Source organism: Anser brachyrhynchus (assembly GCF_964034855.1).
Source record: "Anser brachyrhynchus genome assembly, chromosome: 1".
NCBI lineage: Eukaryota > Metazoa > Chordata > Aves > Anseriformes > Anatidae > Anser > Anser brachyrhynchus.
Genome location: NC_137694.1, coordinates 28,118,988 through 28,136,654, shown reverse-complemented (window position 1 = coordinate 28,136,654; position 17,667 = coordinate 28,118,988).

Below are 17,667 nucleotides of genomic sequence, written 5' to 3'. Positions count from 1 at the left end.
CACAGCTGTGCTGAAGTAGTAATGTTAGTTTATGCCAGTTAGGCTCTTGCTCAATAGCTTTTCTGATGTGCTAAGTTGGTGTTATTGGCATCTGCTTTTATTGCTTTTCTGATCTAGATAAGATAATTCTGATTTTATAGAAATGAAAATTTCATCGAAATGAAGTTAGCTTTCCCAATCTAGGGGATATTTGTACACGACAGTATCTGAGTAAAAAAAAAAAAAAAGCTGGCAAAACAAACTGTTACTTTTCCTACTTGAGGAAAAACCTCACACAGTCCCTTTATATCGACTTATCCGTGTTGCAAAAAGAATAGTGTTTGAATAAGCGAATTGTCATTTGTAGGGTGTATTTCAAAATACAATGCATTTTGAGGATGATGGACATCGATGTTTTGAAAAATTTGGGGGCTTCCTAATGACTGTTAAAGCCAATGAGCATATGTTTGTAACTACTTACTGGTCAGTAGAGTATTATGCAAATATGCTTCCACCTATTTTGGGAATATAGGCCAAGTCAAAACTCTGTCTTCTCTGTTACTGTGGTCAGTATTATGTGTTTCTGATGAGCAGCTACGTAATTCCTGATTCTAACACTGCTTTGAAATTTGAAGATTTAATAATGCTTGTAAATTATGCAGCACTTCTAAACTTCCATGTTCTAAATTAAGAGCTAACGCCTTTTGGATCTTTACAAATGTCTGTAAGTGTTTACCTTTGTTCTATATTGTGTAACACAGGAAAATGAACTAGATGCTAGATGTATCTTCTCGATGTGTATTTCAGTTTCTTGGTGTAAAAGATTTAAAAACATTTTTCTTACTACAAAAAACAAACCTTGAAGGAAAAATACTTGTTCTGAAGAACTGGAAAGATCTGACATGCTCAGTTCTATTTGGAATGGTAAAGATTCAGCATTACAAAATAACTGTAGGATTAGTATTGAGCCTGTTACTATTCAGGCTATTGCTTAGATAAAATGACAAAAACAAAAGTGAAAGTTCTACAATAAATAAATAAATAAAAATAAAATCCAAGGCTGTAAAAGTCTAACTGCAGGGGACATATTCTGTAGTATCTCTTCCCCATCTTTCTATGGTTTAATCAAATACCATGTTAACAACTCTGATACTGTAAGACCTTTTACTAGCTTGCTCTGATGTTTTCCTGTCAAGGGCTAACTAATAGTTTTAGCTCTCCAAAGAACAACATAACAAAGATAAGGCAAATGCCAGGAAATGGATTCATTAAATAGTCAAGAGAATGCCAAGGACAAGCTCACTGTATAATGTGTTAGAAGAACATCAATATTTGAGAAAAGGAAGATGCTGCTTTGGTATAACATATTTGTGAAAACTGGAATAAGCATGTTTTAAGCAAGGCTTCTCTTTAATTATTGTCTGAGTTTCACATAAAGTCTGCTTCATCAACTGGATAAATATTTGACTGCTGTTCAGTAAATTGCATTAGTTTACTTTAACTGTGTGCTCAGCCTTATTCAGGCATCCTACATTAGGCAATGTAGTGTGTAATGCAACTCTGCAGGTGACCAGAGCTATTCTCTGTATGAGGTAAATTAAAACTCATATTTTAAAAATTAAACATTCTTGCACTTCATGATTTCAATATTTAATTATAACCTGTGTCAGGGCCTAATCTCTGACTGAGTCAGGCATGAAATTAATCAAAAATGAGGCAAAACCTTAGCAATTCTACTGCACTGTAAAAATAATTCTTTTTCAGCAATTCTGTGATTCTTACAGCAATTTTATGAGAAAGATGCTAGTGAGCAGGCAGTTAGGGCAACAGTTAAAAGGTTAGTAAGTCGCTAAAATAACAATAATTTCAGTTGGTTGCCTTGAAAAAAAATACTGATAGAACAGTTTACTCCTGAGATGTGAATGCATGGAGTACATTGTAGCATGACGGACGTGATTAGACAATAAAAGAAATTTTTGACTCTTTCTAAGTCTATTTCAGGAAGAAAGTTACAAAAAAAAACCAAAAAAAACAAAGCACAGCTTTGTCATTCTCATGAAAGTTCCATCAGGCTACTAATGTGGGAGTAGATTATTTTATGTGAAGTATACTGCAGCTATAGAGAATGCAACTATATTTTACTTTGCAAAGTCCTTATGCAAATTAATTGGCTGTAAATGAACTATATCTAGTCATATTTTTTGACTAATAGAAGAAGCTGGTGCAGAGCAGTGATGAGTTTCTTTTTCATTGTGCATAATATCCTTATCTTTCTCCCTTTTAATCTGCATTTTTTAAACTTAGCAAGTTCAGCGACAAACTTAGTGGCTAAGAAGCAAAGGAAATGGTGAGGTCCTGAAAATGCTTATTGAAATTTCACAAAGTTCAAGCTTCTTTGTCCAAATTCATGAGATTGTGCTTTAGTTTTGTGATGAAAAACTTGGGTTCAGCTGGGTATGGTTTATTTTGATGAATTTGTGGCACTTTTTGTGGCCTCAGCACTTCCTGAAACGAATCATCCTTAAAAACAGGAAGTGCAGATGCAGCCAACAATAGTGGAAAAATTCCCAAACAGCTGACTGAACTACTTTTGGCACGAGAATATGAAGTATATAAATATGTCTGAACTCACAGTGTAAATGGTAACTTTCTCCCGTCCCGGCACAAGGCTGACTGACTTCTGGAAGCAATCAGGTGGCAAAACCCACAATTATTTTATTTAGCTCAGCTCTATGTTCTACTCAGACACAAGCTGCCATTGTGGTTTTAGGCTAATCATGTTCAACCTCCCTCCCTTCACCTGTTGAAAAACAATTCATCCTGCTAATGATTTGTCTGAGAATTAGGAAAAAGAAAAAAAGAATTAATATTGCTGGAGGTAAGACATGGAAGGCACTAGCTGAGAACTAACTTAACTACTATTTTGTTTGTTTTGGAGAAGGAGCAGTTCTAGCAGGCAGAGGTCTTGAAGTGCCACTTTTTTTTTTCGTTTTTTTTTTTTCTTCAGAGGATTTACTCATACAGACCTACTGCCTAAGATGACCTTGGTGTTAGTTCCAGAACCACCAACCTACTCCCACTTTATTTATTTTTTAGGATTATCCCTTGGCCCTGGATCTCATCACTAAGAATGTCTTCTACCTATTAAAATACTCTGTCTGGTTGCAACAGACTGGAAATTAGCTCTTAAACAATCACAATGCTAAGAAAGCTAGAAATGTACTGGCTGGTGTTTGGAGGGAAAACCCATTGCTCCACACACATACATAGTAAGGGCTAGCTGGTATTGTGCCACTATCATTGTTTTACATGCAAGTGAGATCACTGCTTTAGTCATCTCTCCCCCCCCTCCCCAATAAGGCAAGTAAATGTAGACTAAATAATTCACTACTGTACTCAAATGCCAATCAAGTGGTCCTTGGGAAGCCTAATCTTGTGAGGGGCTGTGATGATTTACCAGGTGGGACTTACCAGACATCATCGCCAGGGCTTTGTCACCTAAGCAGGATTTGCCACCATTAATGTACCTCCTGGTGAATCTACCAATTATTTTAATGCCACTTACTCATCCTTTATAAGTAATTTAACTTTATTATAACATTGCACAAATATACAGAAATACTGCACAAACACATACACACACCCAAAAAAGAAAAAAAAAAAAAAAGAAATAAACCACAACCAAGTGATCTATGTGATCTAATGCACTGGTAAAATAAATCATTACAAAGTATATTTGTTTTTAATAATGTTGGACAGCTTCCATTATATGACAAGAACATTACATTTAGTCTCTGAGCTGAATCTGTTAGGAAAGGTTTAGTAGACTTTCTGACTAAGTGTTTTTAGTAGACTGGAGTACAGTGTAGAAATTCAGAACTTGTTTTTCAGTTGATTTAAGAACATTTTATTTGCATTAATATGCTTTTCCTATTTCCTTCAGGCTTTTTAGTGTTCTTTGAGAGCTGGAGTGCCTCTTGTACTTTTGGTTACAGCTTAAAATCTAGTTCTTTATAGGATTCTAATGTGTAGTGAATACAAATGATTTAAGCAGTTTGGTTAGCCATCTTGACTGTTGCTGTCACCTGAGCCTCCCCAAGTTTTCCTTGGAGCTCTCAGCTGTTTATCAAGCGGCATCCACCCACAATCTTACCTCAAAATACAAATAGGTCAAATCAGAAGCACACAGCCTGTGCATGCTGCTCTCTTCTTTATGTGTGGGAGAAAGGTTTAGATACAGATCTCATCCCAAGAGAAAAGATATTTCATCAACACATTGAATATAAATACATGTCTAGATCAGGCTTAACATTTAAATGAATTAAAATAGTTTATTTATTTATTTATTTTAAATAATGAATTACACTATTTCCCTTTAAATTCTTTAGATTTGAGTCGGTATGCTAAACAGTGATTGTCAAGAATGTGCAGTTGCTTTTGGTGAGCCTTACACGACAGCATTTGTTAAAGTTTATCTTTTTTCTCATTTTAAATCATAGAACATACTGTACTCTGATAGTTGCTTTGTTTATAAAACACAATTAATGAAAACTAGGATATTGTTATGCATACAATTATATATATCCTTATGCAGTAGTAGAAGATGAAAAAGTATCCACTCTCTTATTCATGTAATTCAAAAAGGCTTTCCTTAGTAGCCCTAGGGTTATTTGGTGTAACACCCTATTTACTGGGAAATGTCAATAATTTGCCAATATTTTCATTTCTAATAATGGCACAAAGCAATTACATTTTAGGAGTTCTATAGCCCTCACTGCTCTAGAGGTTTTCTAAATATTTTCATTATCTGATAGAAAATGGTTTTATGCTCAGTATACCATACAAATCTGACCATGAAGTTACTTACCAGGGTAAGTGAAAGGTGTTGGTCTGTGCTTTTATTGCCCTATTTATGAAGTGATTGCTAAACCCAACAGTACCTTATAACCTCATGAATAAATCATGGAATCAGTCACTGTATTTTTAAAAATGTCTGATACTTCTTTCCAGTTTCCAGCATTTGAACATCTTTGGGTGACTGAAATATATAATTACAAGATGGCAAGCAAATAAAGTTATCAGAGCTGGCTTTTGTGGCTCAAAATGCTCACAAGCAAGGGCTTCTCTAAATTAAGGAACTTTGAACATCAAAGCTAATTCATCTGTGTTTACATGTACATACACATATTCATATTTTCATGCTTGCCTGACTAGGAAGGAGTTTACAGTTCTTTTTGAACACAGTGACAGCCTCGCCCTGAGAGGCAAAAATCTCAGCTTTGGAGATGTGTCACAGCTTCTTACCTAGCCCTCCTCTTTGGGCAGTCTTTTGGTCCTGGGAACTGGAAAGTCATACACAGGAGCAGAGCAGGCAGCTTCTCAGGCAGACTGTTGGAGTATTTCCCCCAAGGGGCAATGATAGCACTGCTGACTGCACATCTGGTCCTGCTGCACACTGCCTCTGATGTGGTCCTCAGGCTCCGTCCTGCCCCATGGCATCAGGAGATGGGAACCGTCAGGGATGTAATACAGACTGCACAGCAATACTGAACTGAGTTCATGTTCCTCTTGCCCAATTGAACCTTTAACCTGGCTCTATCTGAGGCTCAAGAGAGAGCAGTGAGATCCTCCTAACATGCAAAGGCAGACTCAGACCCATGACATATGTGTTGGGAAATCTAATGTTGCTGCCAGGACTTGAAAGCTTTCTCATGCTTCCCTTGACACTTACATTGATAATGCCAGCCACTTCCTATTGCATGGTTGAGTACTGCAAGAAAATGACTACAGCAACAAATCTCATTAGCTGCCATGCTAACACAATGCTGCATTAATATTCCATAGACCCACATGCTTGCTTTAAGCTGTGTTTTGTGGCTTTTATTTAAACCTCCACCATCCCTCTTGATGACTGTATTAGTGTTCCAGACAACTGTGGCAATGATTAACAATATCTCAATATAAAACAAGGTAGCAGTGCTCCCCTGGCTTCTTGTGCTACCTCTTCCTAAAGTCATTGACCCTTATTGGACTGTGGCCCTGGGGCTCTCACTGAACCTGGAAGTGCTAGTCATTCCTGCAGGTGGTTGGAAAGGGTGGCATTGGTACTAGTCCTCAAGAACTAATCCCCAACCACTGGGTCCTGCAGTATCACAAAGCTGTGATGAAGGCTATTCCTCTAAGTCAGAGCTCACATATTTGAGAGAGTGAGACCCACTTTGACACCAAACTATTGGAGTGTTGCTCCTGATTAAGCTCCTTTGCAGAACTGGGACAAAACCCTATTTAATATCCTGTGCCTAGGGGGTAAGAATATAGTTTTAAAATCTGCTTTCATTTACTGAAAACAAGTTAAAAATCTCATAATAGGAACGGTGTCTACATGTTGATGTTTGTGCAGAAGATTCCAGCTGGTGAAATCTTTCTTACATGTGTGGTGTGTGCTTGGCTGTAAATAGTCTGGTTCTGTAAACAGGGAAATGATAAACTAGTTTTCATTTCAATGCAGTAAAAAGTAAGTTTACATGATTTACCTTGAAGGAAGTGTAAACATTTCCATGCAAATTGGGTCAACCTGGGACTCATTTGAAAAGGATATGGGAGCATTTATTTCTTTGAATGTCGAAGATATCTAACCTAACAAAATGTAGATTCAGTGCTTCTGACAGGCACAGACTGTTCCTTGGAGATCTCATGAACAGTTTCTCTCTGTGTCTGACTTGCCAAGTATAATTCCTTATCCATCCCCAGCACTTGCTGCATTATTTCACATCAGTTCCAATCATGTTTTGAATTGTTTTATGTCTTCTGTACTATTTTGTTGTATACTTCAAGTGCCTGAAAGTAAATCACCAAGACACACCTTTTAATATTTGAAAGGCTGTACATGTGTGTATATATATAGTGCTAGAACTGGATACACAGATAGGTAACTTAAACTTGGACTTTCATATCATGACAGCTTTTGTGCACTTGGTAGTTTTTCAGTCCTTTTCAGATCTGAATTTCTTCTTTGGGCACACTAAATCAAAGTAAAACAGGCACACATTCAGTGAGAATTTTGCATTTGTCATTTTGTTCCCCCCCTCTACAATCTAGTATAAAAACTGTACACTCTAATATTAAATCTAATTACTGATTGGTTTTGGAAGTATTGGCAGCATTCATCCTCTGTCTCTCCGTGATCTTTTAGTGATGATTTTTGTGCGGTATTTTTAAATAGTTTCTGATACATGAAAACCAAATGGACTCAAAATGTGGATAATTCAAAATTTATGAAAAAGGAGTTGTCTTTGTATGTAACATTCACTTATCAAAACATTACAAATGTATAAAAGGCACTTCTCAAGAAACTAATATAATATACGTAGGTAGAAGTATGATTTTCCATGTAAATGAGGAAAACAAACTTACTGGTTGTCTCAAACATATTCTCAGATAATTAGAATTCTATTTTAATTTAGATCATTTCAGTTACTTTTTGATATTACATTAACATTAGGAGGGCAGGATCAGTATGAGAGGTAAATGCTGATACATTTTTCTTAGGGTTCTTCATTATTACTGTCTTTTGTCTTATCTAAAATATCTATTGACAAAGGGAAATAATGATTCAGAAACCAAGAATGGTTTATACAGCATTTATGTTAAAGGAAAGAACTATTTGGTGTCTAAATTAAATAAATATCTATCTTTGATATTAGTTTCTTCCTATGCTAGTGTCCATATCATGGGAACAGCCTATTACAGCTGTTTGTCTGATTGCCACCTGTATTGGCAGTGTCAGTGGAAAGATATCAAAATGAGTGAATTTATCAACTAAACGAGTCTATCTCCAGTTCAGATTTAAGACATATTGGCAAGGTAATGTGCGTAAACTCCCAGGGGCAAATAGACATTGTATCTGTCATATGAAAATGAAGCAAAACAAAACCAAAACACTAGATCCAAATTTCAGAGCAGTCATTCATGGTAATTTTTGGACATCAGGGAATAAGACTGCAATCTTTTGGGGTTGGGGCAAATTTTTATTTATTTATTTATTTATGGAAATATGGATCCATGGTCAGATATTCTTTTCTGTAGTGAGTCTGATTTATTCTCCTCTATATTGGAGTGTAGTTCTATAGGATTGGATGAGGCTATTAAGATTTCCCAAGACCTCTCAAACTGTCTGATATTTCTAGACATCTAGAATCTTGGATGAAGTAGGATGAGTCCTGCCCAAACAAAAACTCATAGTGGGAAAATCACCAAGACCAGGGAAATCCAAACATATAGTAGCCTTACTAAAGACAAAGCCTTACACCCAATAAAATGTTAAATGGCAGGATTCACTCTCATGTACCTGCATGCCCACTCTGGCATAGTTACCAGTATTTAAGAGATAGAAAGGAATTAGGAGATCTTGTAGAATATCCGGTACTTTGATTAAGCTGTGCCTTTGGATTTCCTACTGATGTAGCACACAGGAGCAAATGGACATGTGGTACAATGCTAGAGAGAGAACTTGGGCCCTTGCCCTGTAAAACCTTGGCATGCCCTGAGAAAATATTTTTTTTCTAAATGCTCCTAAAAATCTTTATTTGAGTCAAGATACAGCTTGGGTGGTACAGAAATCCTTAATGGTGGAATGATTATCATAACTTTTTGTAAAGATATTTAGCAGTTTAGCTGAATTCAACTTTTAAATTGCAGGCAAAGGATGCAGGATCAGCAGTACCACTCTTTACCTGCAACACAGACTCTGTAATAAAAATATAAACAAAAAGACAACTGAGCAAATAAGACAAAAAGTACTTTTAAGAACAGTTAATAAGTAGCATTGCAGTTTCTCATCAAGAAATATGTGTCAAGGGAGGCAAAAATACAGAAATGTATGGCCAAATCAAAGGATATATATAGTGCCATATTACATACCACCAGTGAATGATGCTGGTGGCCTGCCTTTATTAAAAAAAAATAAATTACTATAGATTCTGTGGAGAAACATGGAATAATATAAAAATGGTACAGTCCTGAAGAATTGCTAAGAAATATGTAACAACAAGAAAAAATCATACTCATTTTTTGTTTTCAACTCATCTAAGTGAGTATCTGGAAGGCAAAAGATTTTTGTCTATTTGTGGTCAACAGAAAGCCCAAGTGTAGCTATCTTCCTAATATGTCTGCTCTCATGTACCCTGCTCTCAAAATTTCTAAGTCACATTCATTTTAACAACAAAAACTAAAGAAATATGCACACATGTAACTAAAGTAAAATCATTACCCATGGTTTCCTGCTAGGAGAGATGGAAATCTACCAAAAAAAGAAAAAGTTACTGTGATGTGGGACTTCATTTCGCCTATTGAGACGCTTCAATGAATGTCTTGAATCACTTTCACATGTCTTTAACTATGGTCTCTTGCAATGAATTCTGATTAATACTTCTGTGGTATTTACACCAATCAAGTTTGAAAAAAACTGTTATAAGGAAAAGCCTGTAAAGCAATGTTAATGTGGTGGCACTGCAAGAATCAATATCTTAGTTCAGGGAGTCCAGGCTGAAAAATGTGAGTTGGCATGAAATAGTATTTAGAGCATGCTGTGGTCAATCATACTCACCTCAATATAACTTATACTTGGCAAATATTTATTTGACACTCTGTGAGCAACTTGCTTGTCATGAGCAAGTTTTGTGTGGTTAAAGCAATGGTCCCCTGATGCTGGACCAGGGGCAGGGGCTGCTGGGGGATGTGCTGAAACCACAGCTCGTGGATGCTGCCAGCCCCACGTGCTGCAGGGCGTGGGCACCCCTCTGATGAGTCTCCCTCCCTCTATCACAGCCGTGGCAGCCACTGCCTGCCTTCACTGTGTCACCGCTGGCACCGTCTTTTCTGCCTTTTCTTTTTGTCTAGCGAGTCAACAAAGGCAGGCTTAGAGACTGGGCAAAATCTGACTCTACACAGAAGGCATGTAAAGCAGAATTAGGCAGTTCAGTCAGTGGCCTCTAATTGGCTCTATTTATAGGCCAAATAGTAAGCAACTAACGTGCTGCAGGCAACATTTTGCTGTTGGCTTTTCTTTTTGCTTTTTAATATATACTGGCATAAAGCACTCCAGAAGATCTTACGGGCTGCCAGACTGGGAATTACTGATCTAATGGTTATAGCAGAGATTTCAGAAACAGGACATCTGGTGCTTCTTCCTACTATTCTCACCAGCTTTCTGTGTGACTGAAAGTGGATCATTTCCCTCCTCTCTGTCTTAATTAAGCCACCATCTGTATTATAAAAATATTAAGTACATACTCATCTTGGCCTAAATATTAAGTATTATCATGCTGTTCCTTCATATGAATGTGCATTCTATAAGCAGGGGGTATTTCATAAATAAAACTATTTGAATGTCTTTCTTTTGTTTTGTGCTATGTCAGTTAGATGCTCTCTTCAGATCTGAACATAGTTGATTGTCTCCTATATCTTAAATGATGCTTCTGTCTGACTTAATCAAAGAGTTGTTTCAATGATGATTAGAACTCCTTCATTTGTCTCTAATAGGACCATTTTTAAGATTGGAAAAGCTTCTAGTCCCTCTTCCGTGCAATCAAACAACTTTTATCTGCCATTTGGTATCACAAGTAGCAGTTTTCTTTACACCCAGAATTTACCTAACCTCTTTGGTACAAGAAAAGAAATTTTATCCCTTTCCTCTATTTTCAGCGAATGAATGGGTGACATATACCCTTGTTCTCACAGAACGGAATGTTATAATGCCTGAACTTTATCCCTTGTGTTGTTTCCAAGTGACTGGATCATTTCTTCCATTCTAGTAAAATTAGGCAGTGTACTCAGGTTTTCATAATATCATGATATGGACTAGCAAATAAACCACAGGATGCTTTTTTTTTTTTCCTATTCCAAAGTGACAAGATCATCAGAAACTCAGTAAAGAGACTTTGCAAGGGGGTTAAGAACATTTTTCTGCCTGTTTCTTCATAAAGATAAAAGGAACAACCCCCAGCCCCACCCCTTTTTTGTTGTTTGGTTGGTTGTTTGGTTGGCTGTGGGTTGCCATTTATGAAGACCTGTCTTTGAATGAAAGAAATAGTGAGAGTAAGGCACCTGCCTACTTCAGCCCACTTCACAGAGAAATATTTTGCACTATGTGGATCATCAGGCACAGCTAGCTGTTCCCTAGCTGTGCAAGTATCTGATTTTCAGCCGATGGGCAGGGTGTGGCGCTGATGCTCCCGAGTCCAGCCACTCACAACCTGCCTAAATGCCAAAAAACTCTCTAGGTTGAGCCCAAGGCACAGGTTCAAACCTCAGAAGTGTTCTTGGACCTTGCAGGAGTCAGACACCGTAGCAGAAAATAGCTGGAAAGAGACACCAACTTGGCATGTCTCAATGTACAGGGGAGGACATTTTTAAGGTGCTGCAATTAGTGTAATTTGAAACAGGAATATGAAGCCAAATCCTCCACATCTGATATGGTAATGTGCTAATCACCAGGCTTCTCGAAAAGGAGGTAGAACTCCTTCAATATTTCCTGTTAAGGCTATTAAATGCTGTATTAAATAACTGTATGGGAATTAGGAGAAAGGGTAAGGGGGGGAAGGTAGGAAGGAAGGGCATTCTCCTGGGACACAGGAAACTTATATTCATGTACTTGGTCCAAAGAACGCTTAATTATTTATATGAAATGAAGGGCACTTAGTAGAGAGGTCTTTAAGTTTCACTTAATAACTGTCAGATAAACATACTGAAACTTGGTAGACTGAGCAGGAGACAAATACATTGCTGTTGTCACTTCAGACCCTGCGCTATTGCATTCATATGTTCAGTAGGAAATTTCTTTCTGATAATATAAGAGGTGAAAAATAAGTCTTTTCTTATTGCCCTTTTAAGCTGGAAATTATTCCTCCCCACCCCCTTTTTGAAACAAAGTACAAAGTCATCCAACTATGGCAGGAAGGGGCAGCAGGAGCTGGAAGCTGGTAAACTAATTTCATTCCTCTAATTTAGATTTAGTTGCAGCCCCTTATTGTGGAACCGGCACTCCCAGTGAGTAATCAGGGAAAGATGGTTTACCTTTCAGTTTATACCAGTATGGCTTAGGCTGAGTAAATGCTAGGTGTGCAGAGTATCATCTAATTGTCTAGTTTTCCCTACAGGGGTCTGTTCCTGTTAGGCAAACGCTGTGCCAGCCCAGTGATGGCTTGAACCTAACCTAGGTAATAAGTGCACATGAAATTTAGTAGCTCAGCAGAACCCAAAGCTTTTGACAATCAAATGGTTAACCCTTTCACAGATCTGTTTCTTGGGAATTGAATAAATGAGGGTATTGTAATGTAAAGAACATTTGTTGGCTGAAGGCCACCATGAGGGAGATTAGTGGGGGGTATTAAAGATGAAATTATAAAGTCTCAGTAAAAGAGATTCAGTTGAATTCAATGATAAATGACAGTGAAAGGAAGAGAGGGATATTTCTGAGATGAGCTGTATTTCCCTAAAGAAAAATACTTGTGAGATCAGATTTTTAAAGGAGTATTCTTTTTTTTTTTTTTATTATTGAAAAGGTTAGATTATATCATTTTTGAGAGCTCTGTTCTACAGAATGTAATAAAAATTGACATGAAGTGTTTTAAGTTTGTTGATAATTCTATACTATTCTGACCCACTTTATCTGAATATCTTAAAATTCAATTTCACTTGTAGAAGGTATTCTCATATTATCCTGCTATATAGGCTACAAAAGGCTGGTAAATCCATAGATGTTCACGACCACTCATGCAGAAATGAAATATTTAACTACAAGGGTATCTTGTATTTCAGAAGTTATTTGCTGACACTTCATTCTCTGATCCTTGTAGTCCATACAAAATGATTTGCACATAGGAAATATAAGTAAATGCTTTACAAATTGACTTTTTGAATATTTTGTTACTACTGCTAATAGATTTTTAGTGCTTTCTGCTCAGAAATGTTTCAAATGTTTTGGTGTTTTTTTTTGTTTTTTTTTTGTTTTGTTTTTTAATCATTTAAAAGCACATTGAATGTATTAATCCTCTTAAAGGATTCCTTGTTTTTTCTCAACAAAAACAATAAGAGGATAGGGGTATACATTCTCATAACAAGACATACGAAAGCCAATGTGTATTAATTATGCTTATTAATTTAACTTTTGTTAAAAGAAATATTGATTATAATGCTTTTATTATAGGAAATAAAATCCTTCCATATTCCACCTAAGTCTAAACAGGTAGAAGTCACTGATATTTTGCTTAGTTTGAGTGGTTATTAATATAGAAATCTAACTAATCTTCCTCCTTTAACATTTAGAACAAATTACAGTGCACATTTCATCGAGTAAAAATGCAGCCTCATGTCATTCTAAATCACATTAAGAATCAGTTGAAGTTGGGGAGGTAGATGTCGAACTGTCAGATTTTAGAAAGAGTGGAAAAACTTGAGATCAGATTTTCAGCCTACAAATTCAGATGGAAGAATTTAATCAGCCACTTTCCGTGTGCTTCACTGACTATCAGAAGTTCTGTCTGTCACATACAGATGTGGATGTGAATGTCTGATGTGTGTTTCCCAGCTCTACCTAATTGGATAACTACAGAACTGGTATTAGAATAGACAGTTAGTAGTCAGACCTGTAAACTGGACAACAGCCAGATTTGGAACTGGAAGGTGTATGTTGTCGCTGTACCTTCTATGTCAATTAAATGGTAAAAATTACTTGCACTGAATTGGCCTTTCTGCATTGGATTTTAGGATACAATTTCTGTTACAGAAAACAGGCTTCAATTGCTTGCTTGAAAGCATAATTCTTCAACTTCCACATGTATTAAATAGTCCTTAGTTTTATTATATATGCCCTGGAATGGAAGGAGAACAGAAAGACTCTTAGCCAATGCAAAGAAATTTGTCTATGAACTACCTCACACCCCCAAAATACTGTTTGTTGCCTTGTGTTAAGCTAGATTTCCATGCTTAGTTATATATCCTGGTAAGCCATAAGGAATACTAAAGAATTACTAGCTTCTTTCATGGATGGAAATGAGAATATCACAAATTTTACCAGTGTAAACCACTTTGTGAGTGTGCCTCATGCACTGTGCAAAGGCTATTATTACCCCATCCAACCTGGCAAACAGGCTGTCCTTTATTATGTGTGCAATAGCATTAGCATCACGGCCAGTGTTCATTTTCTTGCCGTTCACCACTACAGGACATGTAGAAAAAAGATTCATGACCGGAGCAGACACTGTTCAGCATGATTCAAGCATTGACAGAATAGGCTGAATAGTAACACACGCTTCAAACATTATTTTGTACAATTCCTGTAACATGTCTGGTCAGTGCTGTTTCTAGAAGCCATAGCCTGACTCCACTGGGCACACTGTTTTGCCTCAGTTCAGTTGCTTGCATTTAAATACAGCCTAGGCAGAATGGAAAGGCAATGAGATTTTGAATAATTTGCTGGAGGGCTTAAAATATCGTACTAAAACAAGACGACTATCTAAAAAAAAAAAAAAAAAAAAGAAAGAAAAAAAAATCTCCTGGGTAGCACATTCATGGCTTCATGACTAATTTGAGATGGCATAATTTTAGAGACACTAAGAAATCCTGTGACGAGGATGGAGCTGCTGTATCCTAAGACTTCAACCTACTGTCGTAATATGAGGCTATTAGGATGCTAGAAAGGGCACAATACTTGTCAATTAAATTAAAAGTGCCAGGATGGTTGTCCATGTTGCTGAGTTCCTGAAATGGCAATGTGTCTTGTTTTGTTTCAGACATTACCGAAATCCATAGTTTCATCGACTGGGCTTTGGAACATTGCAGAGTCTCTGTGTGGAGGTACACTTTAAATCAAATTGTTAAGTAAAGCAGGAGATTAAACTGTTTCTTGTTCCTATTTTGTTTGGGGTAGAATTTAAAGTTTAGGGTTATGCAACCTTAAACAGTCTGAAAAACACTTATCTGTGAGGATTTTATCTGTGAGATGCAATGCCAAAAACTGCAATTGGAAGGATGTTCAAAGTAAAGGGTTTTTGTAAGAACAAGGGATCTGGTACTTGGTGTTCTCCAAAGGAGTTCTTTAGTTCTTCAAACTGGCATGTTGCCGTGGTCTGAAATAGTCCAAACAGATGTGTTTAAAGGAAATACAAGAGACCAGTTCTGAGGAAGGCAAATTGTCGTGTTTGTGGTACTATAGAAAACTGGTTTTTCTTGTTGTTGTTTATTTTTCTTTTTCTTTCTTTCTTTCTTTCTTTCTTTCTTTCTTTCTTTCTTTCTTTCTTTCTTTCTTTCTTTCTTTCTTTCTTTCTTTCTTTCTTTCTTTCTTTCTTTCCTCTTTCTTTCTTTCTCTCTCTCTCTCTCTCTCTCTTTCTCTCTCTATTTTTATCTCTTTTTAGAGTATAATATCACATATTAACTGATTTCCTTGTACCTGTTTTGGTGGAAGTACCTCAAGATTTTTTCTTTCAAGGGAAAAACAAAAAAGAGAAAATGATGTCTAAATTGGGTGAGGCCCCCAAATTCATATATTTAAAGTGAATTTATTAGGGGGCGTGTGTGTGTGTGTGTGGGGGTAGGTGTTCTTAAGGCCTTCACCCCACACTCAGTGCTCTTAGGTAGGACATGTACAGTGGCATGGCTGCTTTGCTGTGATGTCTCAGTTTGTACCCTCCATTCACACACCCTTTCTTGTCAAGCACTCTGTGCCTTCATCTTGAACATATTCACACCTTACTAGCTGTAAAACTACACAAACAAGGAATGAAGGTTTTTAGGAATTTACTGGAAATTCAAAGTGTTCCAGATTCTTAACTGTAGTATCGCTTGAGTGTAAGGTGTGCCTCAGTAAGCTTGTGATACTATGGAGTGTGTCTGAAGTCTTGATACTGAGGTCTTCCAAGATGCATATTTAGACTGCATAATAGTAATGATTTAAAAATAACATTCAGCAGCATTAAAATGCTCCTTTCTGGCAAACAAATTGTGGGTTTCTGTTGGATTATTACTGTTGTTCTAGGGAAAAAATGGGTTGAATGTATTCTTTTACCGTCTTACCAACCACCAGGACACAGCAATGCCAGATGCTTTGGTTTTATAGCCAGCAGTTTATGTACATTAAAAAAATATTTAATGACACTCTAATCATGCTCAAGTGTAGGCTGGATTTAGAAATAACGTCTCAGCCACCAGTCACCTGCAAACAATGAATAACTCCTGAGAAAGAGTGCCAGAAAAAACAAGAGATTGTGTATACCTTCCTGGAATTATGAACAAATTTTTGACTTGATGGAAATTCAAGTAGTGTCAAAAGTGTAGAAGGGCCATATATATAATAACCCAGAAACACAGCTATATTATTAGGACAGAAAAGTTTAAGTTTAGCATGACAAGAAGTGTGAAGAAATTGAGTTGAAGTGTAGCTAGATATGGAGATACTGTCTCATTGAAATTTTTCACCTTGTGCCTGGAAAAGGTCTTTAGAAAGTTTAAATAAGAAGAAAATGACACAAATATTACAGTACTTGAGTCATGCTGGATTTGAAGATGACATTTTGATGTCTTCTGAAAGTGTTAGAGATCTTGAAATTATAATAAGGAACTGAGTGGAAAAAATAAAGTAGAGTAAGGATAAGTAGGTGGGATGTAAAAAATTAGGCAAAGTCAATTATCTTTTTTTTTTTTTTTTAAATCATGCTCAACCTGTTTACACTCTAACAGAGAGAGCTCATCAATCGTTAAAATTATTTCATGCTTCCCAAAATAAGAGCCTGTTTTCTTTGCTTGTAATTTTGCCAAACCTGAAACATCTGTTCTGAAATTTCCCATGCAGACTGAATTTTTGGAAAATTTCAATCCCAATAGATAAGTTTCTTCCAAGAACAAGATTAGACTGAAAAATTAAATGACTTATCCAGGGCCACAATGGAAAATTGGAAGAACTAAGCCTGCACCTTAGGAATTATAGCATAATGTCTCAGTCACAAGGTAGCCCTTCTTTACAAAAAAATGATATATGTATGTTTTATAATTCAGTGAGGTTTACTAAAAAATTGTGTCTCTGTAGAGAAGCACTTGCCACAGTTATTGCTTTCTACTGCCCTGTCCCCCCGCCACACACTGATATGCACACACACTTTTAAGGGGATAGTCACATAAAACTGCAGGACTATAACTAAGTAGCTATGGTGTCTACTGGTTGTAATATGTATCTAGTTATCAGGATGTGGTAATAGGTAGCTCAGAAAAGAAGGAATTGGTCTTGCAGATTTTTTCTTCATGTGTATTTCGTTATTATTATTAGCGACAAATATTAAAAAATGCATTTTTAATTGTAAAAAATATATATTGGAAAAAAAAATAGAAACTGTGTCAAAACATGACAGAACTGCAGAATTACCATTGGGGAAGGTTTCATTTTTCTCAAAAGAAAGTTAGTTACACCAAGATATTTCAGTTCAGTTCTCTAAAGAGCCATCTAGAGGTTATTGTTAATGGAATTGGAGAGGAGCCTTAACTAAGAGCAGAATTTAGCCCCCTCTATTAGGAGAAAACCTGGATCATGAGCCCAGCTTCGCACTTTGGGCCCATTTCCATAAAATTCAGAGGGGTTTAGTTCAACATCTACTGTTTAAGATGCATGTAATTCAAATAGCCTTCTGTAGAGAATCTTCAGTA